The 16,142-nt window shown below is 38.4% G+C and overlaps 1 pseudogene; it reads left to right on the top strand.

Moving 5' to 3' along the window:
- Positions 1–4,529: 4,529 nt before the first annotated feature.
- Positions 4,530–5,017, top strand: LOC116882341 (annotated as a pseudogene).
- The last annotated feature ends 11,125 nt before the right edge of the window (positions 5,018–16,142 follow it).

Here is a 16,142-nt window from a genome sequence, read left to right as displayed (position 1 = left end):
AAGTGATCATCAGTACTAAAAATTCTATCACAGTCATGATACACACCTTTCACAGGTAAAAAAAATATGGTTGGATGACATACCAATAAGTTAAATGTAACTTATAAATATACTGAAGTTAACTTAAAATCAACTTAAAGTATGGTATTTGACTTCCCTTTCAAAAATGTCTGTTGCATTCTGCTTCAGTAAAAAATTTAAATTTTACCACATTAAGAGAGTCCTCCCCTCCGCAAAATAGAAATATTTTAGGGGGTTGCTGAAAATTTTCAAGCAAAACAAAAGTGAAATGTGACTTATAAAAGAAAGAGTTTCAGTTGTCATTTGGGTCCCTTGCATTGTTTCAAGATTCTATTTTCTATATTCTTTCACTGACCATGATGAATAAGTCTTATAAGGAGTGAAATTTAAATATATTTTAATGCACTTGATACATAATTCTTATATAGAAAATATAAAGAACAGATCAATACTATACAATAATTTATGAGAGCACATTTGAAATAGCCATGTTGGTAAAAGGACAAAGCTCTTTTTCTACATCAGTGTCCAAAACAATCATTAAGGAACACTATAGTATTTTGAGTCCACTTCTGTTTGAGTTAATTTTTAATAATATCTGGAATATTTAAGAGCATCTGGGTTCTATTAAGAATGAAAAATCATTGAAGTCACTAAGTGCATCCACATTCCACAGGAGATGGGCCACATTGACATTTGGGTTAGCCTGAGCTCCACCATTTACTAGTTGAGTGTTCTTCTATCACTCAGGACAGTACTCGTTCAGCATATTAAAAATTGTATTTGCTTTTAATGTGGAATAATGTGGAATTCTATCAAGGATTCCTCCCTACATTGTGAAAGCACACACCCTTTAAAGGATGCCAGATGCTTTGTTCCAAGTTTGACGTGACCAAAATGTTCCAGATGTTCAGAATCAACCATATTAGTTGCATTTACATGGCCAGGAAAATGCATAATTTCTGAACTGTATTCATAAAGAAAATTACTATAGTTTCAAACATTTAGTCTCTTGTGTGTGGATAATGAGGCAATTGTATTAATTTGACTTTTGGATGGCACCCTTATCCCTCAGCTCTTGTCATAGTCCTTACCATGTAATTTTACATGTAATCAGAAGTGATCTTGTCTTTGCTTTTCTTCCCAGTTGTTTCTTCTGTGTAATCATTACTTCATCTTATAGAAACTTCCTGAGGGCTGGGGCAATGCTTGAAGTGGTCTTTGATGCTTGGGGAACAGAAGTTTTCCTATAATTCTAGAATTACTGTAGTTTTCTCTTCCTAGGATCCATATTGGTTTTCAGATTTTAACAACTCAGAGCTTAAGATTTCTGCAATAATTGGTGTCAAAAGAATTTCAGCTGCCAGGCCAAAGAGTAAATTGAGACATTTTCTTGGCCTCCTTATGTAGGCATGTCCAGAAGTACCCCTGAACAATTTGTCACCTGGTTGCATTATTTACATTCTTACCACTCCAGCTGTTAAATTTTTAAGATAAGTCTGGATTCCTTGTCACCAAAAATGCCTTCAACAAGGTTACACAGTGAAGTAACTAAAATCTACAAGATAAGGAGCAGATTGCCTGGACAATTAAAGGCAACTTGGGGCACATGGGTGGCTCAGTCAGTTCAAGGTCTGACTCAATTTCCACTTAGGTTGTGATCTCAGGGTCGTGGGATGGAGCCCCAAGACCAGTTCCACACTGAGCATGGAGTCTGCTTAAGATTCTCTCTCTCTCCTTACCCCTCTGTGCCTCCACATCTCCATCCTTGCATGTGCTTGTGTGCATGCATTCTCCCTCTCTCTCTCTAAAAAATTAAATAAATAAATAAATAAATAAATAAAAGCAATGAAACAAGGCCAGAAAGAGTATTTCATTATCTCACCTACACGTATATTTTTAATTATTTTATTTTGTTCATTCATGATAAGTGTAGCCTTTAATCCCCATCATCTATTTCACCCATCCTCCCACCCCGCTCCCCTCTGGTAACCATTAGTCTGTTCTCTGTAGTTGAGAGTCTGTTTCTTGGTTTCTCTTTCTCTTTTTTTTCTTCCCTTTGTTTTTTTTGTTTTCTTTCTTAAATTCCACATGAGCGAAATCATATGGTATTGGTCTTTTTCTTTGACTTATTTTATCAGCATTATGCTCTCTAGTTCTAGCCATGTCATTGCAAATGACAAGATTATATTTTTACAGTATTTATAAATATTTATTTTATATATATATCACATCTTCTTCATCCATTCCTCAATTGATGGACACTTGGGCTGCTTCCATAGTTTGGCTATTGTAAATAATGCTGCAATAAACATAGGGGTTGCATGTATCTCTTTGAATTCATGGTTTTGCTTTTTTTTGGTAAATGCTTAGTAGAGCAGTTACTGGATCATAGGGTAGTTCTATTTTTAATTTTTTGAGGAATTACCATACTGTTCACCAGAGTGGTTGCACAAGTTTGCATTCCCACCAACAGTGCATTAGAGTTCCTATCTCTTCACATCCTCACTACACTTGTTTCTTGTATTTTTTATTTAAGCCATTCTGATAGGTTGAAATGGTATCTCACTGTGGTTTTCATTTTCTTTGCCCTGATGATGAGTGATGTTGAATATCTTTCTATGTGTCTGTTGGCCATCTGGAAGTCTTTGGAGAAATGTCTGTTCATGTCTTCTGCCCATTTTTAAATTGGATTGCTTGTTTTTTGTATCTGAGTTGTATAAGTTCTTTATATATTTGGATACTAATCCTTTATTGAATAAGTTATTTGCAAATATCTTCTTCCATTCAGTAGGTTGCCTTTTAGTTTTGTTGATTGTTTCTTTTGCTGTGCAGAAACTTTTTATTTTGATGTGGTCCCAATAGTTTACTCTTGCTTTCATTTCCCTTGCCTCAGAAGCATACCTAGAAAAATGTTGCTATGGCCAATGTCAGAGCCATTACTGCTTGTGCTATCTTCTAGGATTTTTATGGTTTCAGGTCTCATGTATAAGTTTTTAATCCATTTTGAATTTATTTTTGTGTATGGTGTAAAGTGGTCCAGTTTCATTCTTTTCCATGTAGCTGTCCAGTTTTCCCAACACCATATATTGAAGAGATTTCTTTACCCTTTGTATACTCATTCCTCCTTTGTAGAAGATTAACTGACAGTATAATTGTGGGTTTATATTGGCCTATGTGTCTATTTTTATGCCAGTGCCATATTGTTGGGTTTTTTTTAAAGATTTTATTTATTCATTTGACAGACAGAGATCACAAGTAGGCAGAGAGAGGCAGGCAGAGAGAGAGGGGAGGAAGCAGGCTCCCCGCAGAGCAGAGAGCCCGATGTGGGGCTTGATCCCAGGACACTGGGACCACGACCCGAGCCGAAGGCAGAGGCTTTAACCCACTGAGCCACCCAGGCACCCAGTGCCATATTGTTTTAATGTATATTTTTGTATTTGTATTATACCACTTGGTATTATAACTTGAAGACTGAAATTATAATGCCTCTAACTCTGTTTTTCTTTTTCAAGATTGCTTTGGCAATTTAGGGTCTTTTGTGGTTCCATATAAATTTTAGGATTTTTCTAGTTCTGTGAAAAATGCTGGTGGTATTTTGATAGAGATTGCATTAAATGTGTAGATTGCTTTGGGTAGTATAGCTATTTTAACCATATTTGTTCTTCTAATCCACGAGCATGAAATGTCTTTCCATTTTATTGCAGCATCTTGAATTTCTTTCAAGATGTATTTTATAGTTTTCAGAATACAAGTCTTTTATGTCTTGGTTAAGTTTATATCTAGATATGGTATTATTTTGGTATAATTATAAATAGGATTGTTTTCTTACTTTCAGTTTCTTCTGGTTTATTATTAACATATACGAATGCAACAGATTTCTGTACAATGACTGACCATTTACTGAATTCATTTATTAATTCTAATAGTTTTTTGGTGGAGTCTTTAGAGTTTTATGTACATAGTATCATGTCATCTGCAAATAATGAGAATTTTACTTCCTTCTTATCAATTTGCATGCCTTTTCTTTATGTTATGTAATTGTTATGGCTAGAACTTCAATACCCTGTTGAATAAAAGTGGTGAGAGTTCAAAGACTGAAACAATCCATTTTTATAGGAGGCCTTCAATTTTCCACTTTTCTTTCCCGTGTTCCATATAAATAGGGTATCAAAAGTCAGTTTCAACCCTTCAGCCAACTTATTCTCCAAAGAGATTTCTGCTCCAAGAGTATTGTCTGTATTCCATTTCTGGGTGAAGGTAAGCCCATAATTATAGATTTTATATTTGGTCTCTATGTTGCCTGACACTTTCCCTGTATTAGCATAAGCATGACCAGAAGTAGAAAATTCCACTCCACTACAAGACTTGGTTCTCAGATCTATTTTGACCATTCAGATTCCATATCCTTTATTGAAGACATCCTTGGTAGCCTTTCCTAGATCACAATAAGTTGGTGTATTACACATATCTTCAACCAGAGGGTCTGTCTCTGCTCCACCAGGGCAATGCTGAAGGTCTTCTTCAGTGATGTTGATATAGATTATTCTACACCAACCATCTATGGCTGGGCTCTGTTAGCCTTTGAAGGTTAGCTTACTGGCTATCAGGTGAGTTTTGACATAGCCAAATCCAAACTATCACAGAATAATTTTGCCCTGGGTTACAAGGCTGCAGACTTCCAGCTGCACACTCATGTGAATGACGACGCTGAATCTGGAGGGTCTACCTAGCAGAAGGTTAATGAGAAGATTGAAAGGTCAATAAAAATTGCTTGGACAGCCAGAAATAACAATACCCATTTTGACATTGCTGCTAAATTCAAGCTGGGCTGTAGAACTTCTCTGCTAGAGTAAATAATGCCAGCCTGATTGGACCGGATTATACTCAGGCCCTTGGACCAGGCGTCAGACTGACCCTATCAGCTTTAATCAAAGGAAAGAATTTCAGTGCAGGAGGTCACAAGTTTGGGTTGGGATTTGAACTAGAAGCTTAATGTGGTTTTGGGTAAGCATCTTATTCGTCCCTGGAGGTGGGAACCCACCATGTTTTGGCCTTAAAATTCTTATGTGAAATTTCTAAAGTGTGAAATTTTTATTCTTCTAAAGAATTGTAATCCTCCCCACACTGAAGTCTACAGATCGCAGGTCCATCCTGAGTGAGGTACTTAAGGCATGCCTAGAAGTTGTCATGTTTGTGCCACATTTCAGCTGAGTTCCACAGTGTTACTTGAACCGTGGGCCTTAAGCGACAATGTAGTGTCATGTTACAAAGGAAAAGACCTGATCTTTCAGCAGGTCCTCAGTACTTTCTCACGACCTTTCAGTACATTGGTCTCTGTGCTGTAGTAGAATCTTTGGTTTCGCATCAGAGTGAAATAAGATAAACCAATCACATTTGGAACATTAAAAAAAAAAGTGTTGAGAGTGGACATCTTTGTCTTGTTCCTGACCTTAGGGGAAATCTCTCAGTTTTTCACCATTGAGTATGATGTTGGCTGTAGGGTTTTCATATAAGGCCTTTATTATATTGAGGTATGTTCCCTCTAGACCTACTTTGCAGAGGGTTTTTAATTATGAATATATATTGTACTTTATCAAATGCTTTTCCTACATCTACTGAACTGATCATACAGTTTTTATCCTTTTTCTTGTTGACGTGCTATATCATGTCAATTGATCTATAAGTATTGAACAACTTTGCATCCCTTGATTGTGGTATATGATTTTTTAAATGTATTGTTGGTTTCAGCTTGCTAATATTTTGTTCAGAATTTTTACGCCTGTATTCATGGAATACATTGTCTTATAGTTCTCCCTTTTTTGTGTTATCTTTATCTGTTTTTGGTATCTGGGTGACACTGGCCTCATAGAATGAATTTGCGAGTTTTCCTTCCTCTTATATTTTTTGGAACAGTTTGAGAAGAATAGGTATTCACCTGCCTGTATTTTAAAAAGTTGTTTCCCTATGAAGGCCCACCCTTTTTGAGGGAGGCCTACATCACAATAAGCCTAATATCTGTCAAAGAGGTATATAAGATAACCAAGGTATTTTTCAGGAGTGAGATCTGGGCTGGGCCTAGGAAATTGGGACAAGTAGGTATATATACTGTTGCTATTTGAAGCCAAAGGTCTGGATAAGGATACTCAGAAAGAGAAAGTGTATATCAGAACTTTACATCTCTGGAGAAGTGCAGGGATGGCACTTCCTGACCAGGGTTTTGAGAGGTAAAGAAGCCCTCTGAACTATGCCACAGGCACAAAAGTATGAAGTATTCCGTGTGCTTTGGACAAGTAAATCTCCTATTAAAAGTACAGGGTTGTTACTGGAACTCTGGAAATGTAACATGATGACGTCCATTTTTTTATTCTTCAGTCCTGATGGCCGTGTAGGATGTGTGGTCAATACTGTACAATGGGAGCTGCAGGTACAGTCCTATCTCTTGTTTTTCAAATCAAGTTAGAACTGTCTGTCTATGGTCTTACAGCTAATTCTTCCCAGTGTCCTCAGTAGAGCTGCAAGACACTCTTAAGTGTTAGTTTTCCATATGCCCAAGCATATCCCTTCATTTGCATTTTCCAGGAACCCCATCTGAGCAATTTGTCTTCTGTCAGTTCCGGGGAGATTTTCTGGGAACCTTTCATCACTATTGTCCAAGACCTTTTCCCACTGCTCTCCTGTCCTGAGCCCCTGACTCCTGATCCCACCACTCATGCTCTCATTCTGGAAGAGTATATCTCCTCATAGCCTCCTGAGAATAGGAATAAAATGTTTAAGGCTTGACATTTTTCAGACTTTTTTTTCTAGATGATTCTAGAAAATGAAATTATAGAAGGTAGCAGGTGGGAAAGCCAACTGTGACCAAAGAATTGGCACTGAGATGCGAAAGAGGAATGTTGTATCAGTTATACTTTGTTCTAGAGTTATTCATACTGTTTTCCTCGCACAGCTAGTTTTTTTGTTAATAAAATCATGTATGCATTCCTTTAAAGCTTTGCGTTCTACAAAAGCGTGTGCTTAACAAAGGGCATATGGGATAAGTAAGGTTAGAGGCAGAACACACTAACTGTATAACAGGAGCGCTAACAAAAACCATAAACATGTATTTGTTTAAAAAACATTTTATTCAACTATTTAGAGAAAGAGAAAGTCTGTGCATGTAAACATGGGGAGTGGCAGAGGGAGAGAGAGAGAGAATCTCAAGCCAACTCTGTGCTGAGCACAGAGCCCTGTGCTGGACTTGATCTCAAAACCCTGAGACCATTACCTGAGCTGAAACCAAGAGTCAGATGCTTAACAAGCTGAGCCACGTAGGTGCTCCTGGTTTTTTTTGTTTGTTTGTTTTGTTTTATTTTTGTTTTGTTTTGTTTTTAATGGCTTAGTTTGTCTCCACTAGCAGCTTGCCCTGTGTAGACTTTAAATTTGGGTACTTACACTTTCTTCCTTGAAATATAAGAGCATTTGCTTCCAAGAAAGCAAATTTATCAAAATTAAAAATCTGATTCAGGAGGATCCATCGTTAAAAAAAAAAAAAATACAGAAGGAAGGCTCCTGGGTGGCTAACTCTGTTAAGCATCTGGCTTCCGCGGGGGTCATGATCTCGGGGTCCTGGGATCAAGCCCCACATCAGGTTCCCTGCTCAGCAGGGAGTCTGCTTCTTACTCTCCCTCTGCGCCCCACCCATGTTCTCTTGCTCTCTCTCTCTCTAATAAATAAATAAATAAATAGTCTTTAAAAAAATTTTTTTAATATTTTATTTATTTGACAGAGATCACAAGTAGGCAGAGAGGCAGGCAGAGAGAGAGGAGGAAGCAGGCTCCCCTCAGAAAAGAAAGCCCAATGTGGGGCTCGATCCCAGGATCCTGGGATCATGACCTGAGCTGAAGGCAGAGGCTTTAACCCACTGAGCCACCCAGACACCCCCAAAATTTTAAAATACAGAAGGAAATATTGTTGCAAGTTCCTTACCTGTCTTCATAGCTTCAGGCAAATAGTTTAATGTAGGGAAATGTGTAGCAGTTATTGAAACCACTAACCCCGCCCTTGCTTTCACTAACGGAAGGTACCTCTGTAGGATTTCTTTCTTAAGGCATTCATATATTGTCGCTGAAGCTTGCTCTTTAATTGTGGAGGAAGTTTGCTCCTGATTTCTTGGAAATCACATGCTGAGTAAAATTGTTTATGAACCAAAATGACGAGCATTATTACACTGACATCATTTCCCTACTTACCGATTGTCCGTGAGCTCATTTGTGTCGCCAAAACACGTGCGATGGCAGAATAGATTGGACGTTTTGTTCTTTGAAAGACTTGAGGGAATACACCACCCCTAGAATCTTAACACTGTTTTGTTTTGTTTTGTCTCTTCCCTATTTCCTCAATCTTCTCTCCATGTTTCTTTTCTTCTGTTCTCTACAAACTAGGAAAAACAGGCTTGCTTTAGTTGGGATTATGTCTGGTTGCATACAGAAAGCTAAAATAAAGTGTCTTAAACCATATGGACATTTGTTTTTTCCTACATAAAAATAATCCAGAGGAAAATGATGCCAAATTCCTGCTCTGCTCTAGTTGTCACATTTACATTCCAAACACAGGAAAGAGGAAGAGCAGATGGGCCAAAGGGCACAGTCCCCCTCCTTTTGTGGAGCCTTCTTAGAAACCTCAGAGAATACTTACATTATATCTCACTGGCCACATCTAATTGCAACAGAGTCTAAGAAATATCTTACAGCCAAGCCTACTTCCCAGGGTTCTGTTACTAAAGAAGAAGAGAGAAGGGATATTATAAGGCAATAAGCATTCTTTGCCACAGCATTACTTCAAAATAATTCATGTGTATGGAGTGTTTTCAATATGCCAGACACTGTGTCACTTGATTTCTACCATTAAAGATACACGACAGTATGATGGCAGAGTTAGTCATAAAAATTCAAGGTAAGTCTGAGAACAAGGATCCAAGCACAATCAGGGGAGGAGGGTACCTTACTAAAGAGTACACACCTCAAACTTACTTAAACTTATATTTGTTTAACTTTTCTCTTTGTAATTGCCACTTGCTTCACAGTCAGCCCAGGACAGAAAAATCAGCTTGAAGCACATTTCTCTGATGTGGGGAGGGGCAAGAAGAGGTTAAGGAATTCAGAAACTTTTTGGAGGAAAGGAAGCTGTATTCTTTTCTTTTCTTTCTTTTTTTTTTTTTTTTTTTAAGATTTATTTATTTTTGAGAGGACAGAGAGCGGGGCTGCGTTGGGGAGGAGGTGGAGAGGCAGAGGAGAGGGAGAGAAGTCCTCAAGCAGACTCTCTGCTGAGTGCAGAGCCCTACATAAGGCCTGATCCCAGACCCTCAAGATCATGACCTGAGCCAAAATCAAGAGTTGGACGCTTAACTGACTGAACCACCCAAGCACCCCAAGGAAGCTCTATTCTAGTTCTTGCTCCCTCAGGTTTGAAGTTATTGGCATCTTCCAGAATCAACCAAGCTAGGTATGGGGAATGGGGCCCCTGAAATAGAATTACTATAAAGGTGAGAGTGAGCCAGCTCTGACATTGAAGCAGAGAGAGAAGTGAAGGGATGGCCCATCTGGGTCTTGGGAGGCTGGATTGGGGAACCGGACATGATCCAGCATCCAGAGGTCACCTGGTGCTTATCAAACACCTACACATCTGTCAGAGCATATTCCTTCTAGATGTAAGCATTGGGGTGGAGAAATGTCTGCACATAATCTGGAGATTTCCTTCCCCTGTGGACTCACAGCCAGGAGCTCCTGGTAGAGCAATGAGAGCAGAGAACCTAGCCAGTAGGTTCATGCTTTCTACCCAGCTCTCAGGAGGATTCATCTGGGTAGAGGGCCTTTCTTCTGCTTGCTTCTTCCTTCCCGCGTCCCTGAACAAGATTTCATCTTTCACCAGTCCCAGTGACATTCCTGGGCTCTTTTGCCATTATGGTACCCAACACAGTCTTATAGCATAATTCCACAAAAGTGCAAGCTTCCACGGGTTCCCATTTGTGAGGTAACTGGCCCCTGTCCATGATTTTGACTCCAGGGCAGGGAAGAAGAAACAAGTTTCTCTGGAGAGCTTTGGCTGGTTTGGCTGGGGCCACCCTACATTGGAGATAACATGGGGAAAATAGGAAGCCCACACCTCCCCCACTGCAAAATCGCTGTTGCTGGGGAAAGATGCCACCTGTATTAGTTTCCTATTGCTGCTATGTAACAAAGTATAACAAACTTAGTGCCTAAAGACAGCACAAACATCTTACCTCACAGTTCTGGAAGTCAGAAGTCAAAAATGGGTTTTATGGGCTCAACTCAAGGTTTTGGCAGAGTTGTGTCCCTTCTGGAGGGTCACATGTAGAATGCATTTCTTTGCTTTTTAGAAGCTGCCTACATTCCTTGGCTCAAGTCCCTTCTTCCATCTTCAAACTTGGCTTCTTTATCACATCTACTTTTCTGACTGTAACCCTTTCTCCTATCTCATGATTACATTGGGCCCCTCTTGTTAATACTGTACAGAATATTCCTCCCAATGTCATGTGATTCTTAGTCACAACTGCAGAGTCCTTTTTGCCATGTAAATGAACACTTCTGCAAGTTCTGGGCATGAGTACAAAGACATCACGAGAAGGTCATCACTCTGTCTCCTCTAACACCCTTGCACATATGGCTTCTATGAAAAGAGACTTCTTAGCTTTTCTGCTTTGGACACAGCTCACTAGAGCTGTATCTGTCTCAATGGGCAGGCCACGCTGCTGCTGTGAGCACAGAGAGGCAGACCCTAGTTACACAGATTCTTCCCCTGGGACACTCAGAAACATCTAAGTAATGGATAGAGGTGCTGAGGTGGCTTCTTCCCTCACCGGAAAATAATACTGAAGAAAATTGTAGCACAAAAGACATGCAGAAGAGCTCTGATTTGAAGGCATGGACATTTCACAGCAACTCCAAGCTCAAGTAAGTAAACACAAGAAGTAAGAAAGTTGTTAGAATAGTTAGCAGAATTATCCATGGGTAGCTGGGTACAGAGCAGGTACACTTACTCTTCTCCCTGTCCTTCTTCCCATGTGGACAAAGGGCAGTTGTGGTCACCTCACCGGTAGACACAGGTAGAATACTGAGTGTGGAAACTGGAGTGGATAAGCCAGACATCACTTCAGGTAAGTGATTCCAGGAAAACCTGGAGATCCCTCATAGATAAGCAAGCTAAGGGCATAGCCACACATTCTTCCTGAAAGAATTGTTTGAGGATATATTCTAGTAAATTAAACAGTGACTCTAAAAATGAAGGATAGGAGGGGAGGGGATTGGAGGAATAGGGTAACTGGGTGATGAACATTAAGGAGGGCATGTGATGTAATCAGCACTGGGTATTATATAAGACTGATGAATCAAGGACCTGTACCTCTGAAACCAGTAATACATTATATGTTAATTTTTAAAAAAGGAAAAAAAAAGCCTCTCTGAGAGGCACCTGGCTGGTTCAGTCTGTAAAGCACATGACTCCTGATCTTCAGGTCATGAATTCAAGCCTCATGTTGGGCCTACAGCTTACTTAAAATAAATAAATAAACAAATTTTTAAAAAAGAATAAAACTGCTATGCAGTTTAAAGTACAAAAATAAAATAAAATAAAAATGAGGTATATATATGTGGGATGTGAAAAATAGTAATACTAGCAAAACATATAAAGTCTAATTATTGGTGTATAATGAATGGGAAAAGAGCCAAAACTTTAAAACAACAAATTGAAAATTATCTCCACATAGGAGATTCTGGGACATTAGAAGGAGAGAAATCAAATCATGTTCAATATTTCTTACGTTTGAGAACATAAAAAGACACTAGATGCTACTAGAAGAATACAAATTAAATACATATATTAAAATGAGTATAAGCACTATTAATATTGAAATTATGTATATATATTAGGTATTAGGAAGATATATGATATGTATCTATATCTATTAGTAGATAGATATAGCTATCAGTCTCTATATATGTCACAAGAATCAAAATTAAGTATAGAGAGGAAAAAAACTTTAATCCAACAAAGGTAAGAAGGGGAGAGGAAATAAGAAAGAATGATAATTGGCAAATAAAGAGTAAGATAGAAATATAGGAGAAGGAAAAATAAACATGAAATAGTTTTATCCTATGAAAAGGAAGAAGCTCTCAAGGGTGCCTAGCTGGTTTAGTCCACAGAGCATATGACCCTTGATCTCAGGATTGTGAGTTTGAGGCCCATGTTGGGCATGGTGTCTATTTAGAAAAACAAAAAGGCAGAAGCTCTTATACTGTGGGAGATAAAAACAAATTCTGACTCTTTGATATTAAAGAAATTATACATTAAAAAGTGATTAGAAAGAATGGGAAAGATTTACAAGGTAAACATTAATATAAAGAAGATAAATGTAGCAATATAAAAACAAAAATAACTAGACTATATGGCAAAAGTCTTTATTGGTGAGAAAATCATGAACCTCTAATGTAGCTATCGATATACCTTCAAATATATAGCAAGCAAAACTTGACAAAATGACAAGGAGAAAATGAGAAATCCCAACCAGAGTAGGAAAGTCAACTATAAGTCAGAAATAAAAATATCAAAATGGGAATAGTAAAAACTTAAAAATTTTAATGGAATATAAAAATTCTTATTAATAAAAGGATAAAGAGCCCTATACTTAACACATAAAAATATACACTTAATTATGAAATCCACATGCAATACTTACCAAAACTGATGATACATTAAGCCACGCTGAAAAATTTGAGTTCCCAAATCAGAATTCACGTAAGACCACATTCTCAACCATAATGCAGAAAATGTGGAAATGCACAACAAAAAAATAAAAAATAAAAATAAAATGTATTCCTTCCATTGGAAATTTTAAATCACCCCTTTAAATTACTTTTGGGCAGGGATGCCTGGGTGGCTCAGTGGATTAAATATCTGACTCTTGATTTCAGCTCAAGTAATGATCTTAGGGCTGTGAGACTGAGTCCCACTTCAGGCTCCACGCTGAGTGTGGAGTTTGCTTGAGATTGTCTCTCTCTTCCCCTGTGCCTCTCCCACTGCTCGTGCTCTCTCTGAATGAATGAATGAACGAATGAATGAATAAGTAAAATCTATAAATTATTCTGAGACAAAGAAGTAATGGAAACAAGGGTTCTGAATTAGCTATCTTAGGGTTTTATTTTTCCTCTATCAATTAATTGTTAAAAATGAAACACATACCAGTATTGACAGTTACTAATCATTTTAAACAACATTGATAGGCTTGATTTAATCATTTATATGTGCATTGGAATCAAACTTTACTTGTTTTCTTAGTCTTTATAAATTCTTATTTATATAAATTGGGGAAATAATTTGATAGCAGTCTACTGAACAAACCAGAATAAGGATTCACAACTCTTTATTGTGTAACAAAAGATCGGTAAAAAAGGAGTATTAATGTTGTCCAAACGAACTATCTAGAAACCAAGCCATAAAGTAGAGAGCTAATGGTCAAGTAATGTTGACAAAAGGGTATGCAGTAAATACAGTGTAACCTAAGGTCCATCCATCTTTGAAGTTGATCCTTTAATTTTATTCTCCCTTTTCAGTACATTTTCCCTAATCCTGTTGCTCTTGATGAGAGCAGTTACTCTTCAGAGCTGGCGTTCCTTGCACATATAGTATCCAAAGTAAGTGACTTTTCCCTCTACTGACAAGTGGCATGACTTAAAACTGTCTGATAAACACATATTTAGGGAAGACTGAATACATACCAGTGTCCTCTTGCAGAGTGGTCTCTATTCCAAGAACCAACCAAGGACTTCAATGATTAAAAATGCCTAGTAATACCTTTGGGTGGTAAATTGGGAAGATGCTGAGCTATATGGGAGCAAACCAAACTATAGAGAAGAGATCAAGCTCTTCTGTGTAGTAACTGATGAGAGTAATCAATGTATTGAAACAAACAATAATTGGTGTCTATACAAAAGACTTTAAAGATTTTATTTGTGAATTTTTTTTGAGGGAGGGAGGGAGAGAGAGAGAGAGAGCGAGCGCACACAGGAGTGGTGGGAGGGACAGAGGAAGAAGATTCCCCGCAGAGCAAAGAACCTGGCAAGGGACTTGATCCCAGAACCCTGGGATCACGACCCCAGCGGAAAGCAGATGCTCAACCAACTGAGCCACCCAGGTCCCCTACACATCAGGCTTTAAACAATCCCTAGAAAACTACCGGGTAAATGGAGTGAGAAAGTATACTAGTATACTAGTATACTAGAATATACCCAACAATATTCAAGTGTAAGTTCAATATTTCTATCTACAAGGCAAAATCTTCACTAGGTGCTCAAGTGATAAAATCTGTAAAGAAATTATGACTTTTTGATCTTTATATTTGTGTGACATAAAAGAAATACCATGTAGAGAGATTTCATTGCCTCCAAGTTAAAAGCCCTGTGGCCTAGAGAAACATGCAGACTGGCATATGAAAGCATAGACAACCATGAGCTCTGATCTGGCTGTAGGACAGGATGCAGGGTAGAAGAGGGGTGGGGATCCAGGTAGAGTGGGGGAGGAGATATGGGCAGGGCCAGTGGGGGTCCCGTAGGGACAGTGGGAATTTGGGGGCAGGGTTGCAGCTCACAATGCATGTGTTGGAGCCCTCAGTATTTAGCTATCCTTAGGGGTTATCTGACATAACACTTGGGCTCAACCAAAAGACATTGCGAACCAGGTACAGACAACCAGTGACATGATGAAACCCATTCAGATAAACTGGGAAGTAATGTTTTATAATGAGTCATGATATGCTAAATATGTATGTCATACAGGAAGCAGAGTTGGTAAAAGCAAGATAATTAATAAGAGATTTTTAAAAAAGTATGCTTCAGTTCTCAGGTATGACATCACAGACCCATGGTATACAAAGATGTAAGTTCTGCCCAGAAGTTTTACATCCACAGAAGTACCAGTTTTCTATTTCTCTTCTAGCCAGATGTCAATCTTTAACTTATGCCAGTGATTCACATCATCCTTCTCTGCAGTGCAAATCCTACAGGAGATTTCACTGGCTTGGTTTGGGAAGCCTAGTTGCTGTCACTGCAGCTTCTGAAAAATCTCTGCCTTGGTCTTTAGCCTAAGGGGCTATGGGTGCCATGTAGTACAACTACTCTTTGGGACAATACGAGGCAGTTCTTACATTGGTTCCAAGAATAATGAATGTGGATTTAATGAAAGCAATTGATGTCATGATCAATACCACTTTGAAGGCCAGAGCCTGTGAGGCTATGGAAAGTATCTCCTTATTAGCTGAAGGAAAACAGAGTACCTCAAGAGGAGAATTTGATGTTTGGATTAAAACTTATGAGAGGGGCCCCTGGGTGGCTGAGTGGGTTAAAGCCTCTGCCTTTGGCTCGGGTCATGATCCCAGGGTCTTGGGATCAAGCCCCACATTGGGCTCTCTGCTCAGCAGGGAGCCTGCTTCCTCCTCTCTCTCTGCCTGCTTTTCTGCTTACTTGTGATCTCTGTCAAACAAATAAAATCTTTAAAAAATAAATAAAACTTATGAGAGCCAGAAATAACATCATTGGGTCCACTAGTTTAAATTTTGGATTATCTTTATCAGTTCAAAGCCAAAATAAAATAGTGTTATTTAATGCTGTATAATAAGTAAATGCAATATAAAGAAGCCATAAAGGTATTCATTAAACATGCCTAACAACAGGGTAAACACTTTGTCCAATTAAGAACCAGTTTAGAACTCATAATTGGTGATGTCTAAGCAGCTGGGTGAAGGCACTCATGCGTGACAGCCCCACCTCTGTATGCCATTATTTCCTGGTTTGATCTTGCAGCTGAGTCAGACAACTATCTCCACTTTGTCTTGGGTAATGGCCAGATACAAGGATTTATCATGCCCTAAATGGACACCCATTGATTTCCAATCAGGAAGTATGGAAAGGTATGACACAAGGCAGTGCTCTCTACCTTGCACGAATTAAAGAAATTTCATTTCCCTCTCACCATTTTGATTTTCCATTCTTACTTTGTTTTCCCCTGAACATTTCCTCTCCTTTCACTCTTTTTTTTTAAAGAGTTTATTTATTTATTTGAAGAGAGTGCAA

This window comes from Lontra canadensis, unplaced genomic scaffold (genome assembly GCF_010015895.1).
Source record: "Lontra canadensis isolate GAN:19392208 unplaced genomic scaffold, GSC_riverotter_1.0 scaffold83, whole genome shotgun sequence".
NCBI lineage: Eukaryota > Metazoa > Chordata > Mammalia > Carnivora > Mustelidae > Lontra > Lontra canadensis.
The sequence above is the reverse complement of the archived record's forward strand: the minus strand, read 5'-3'. Positions and strand labels throughout refer to the sequence as shown.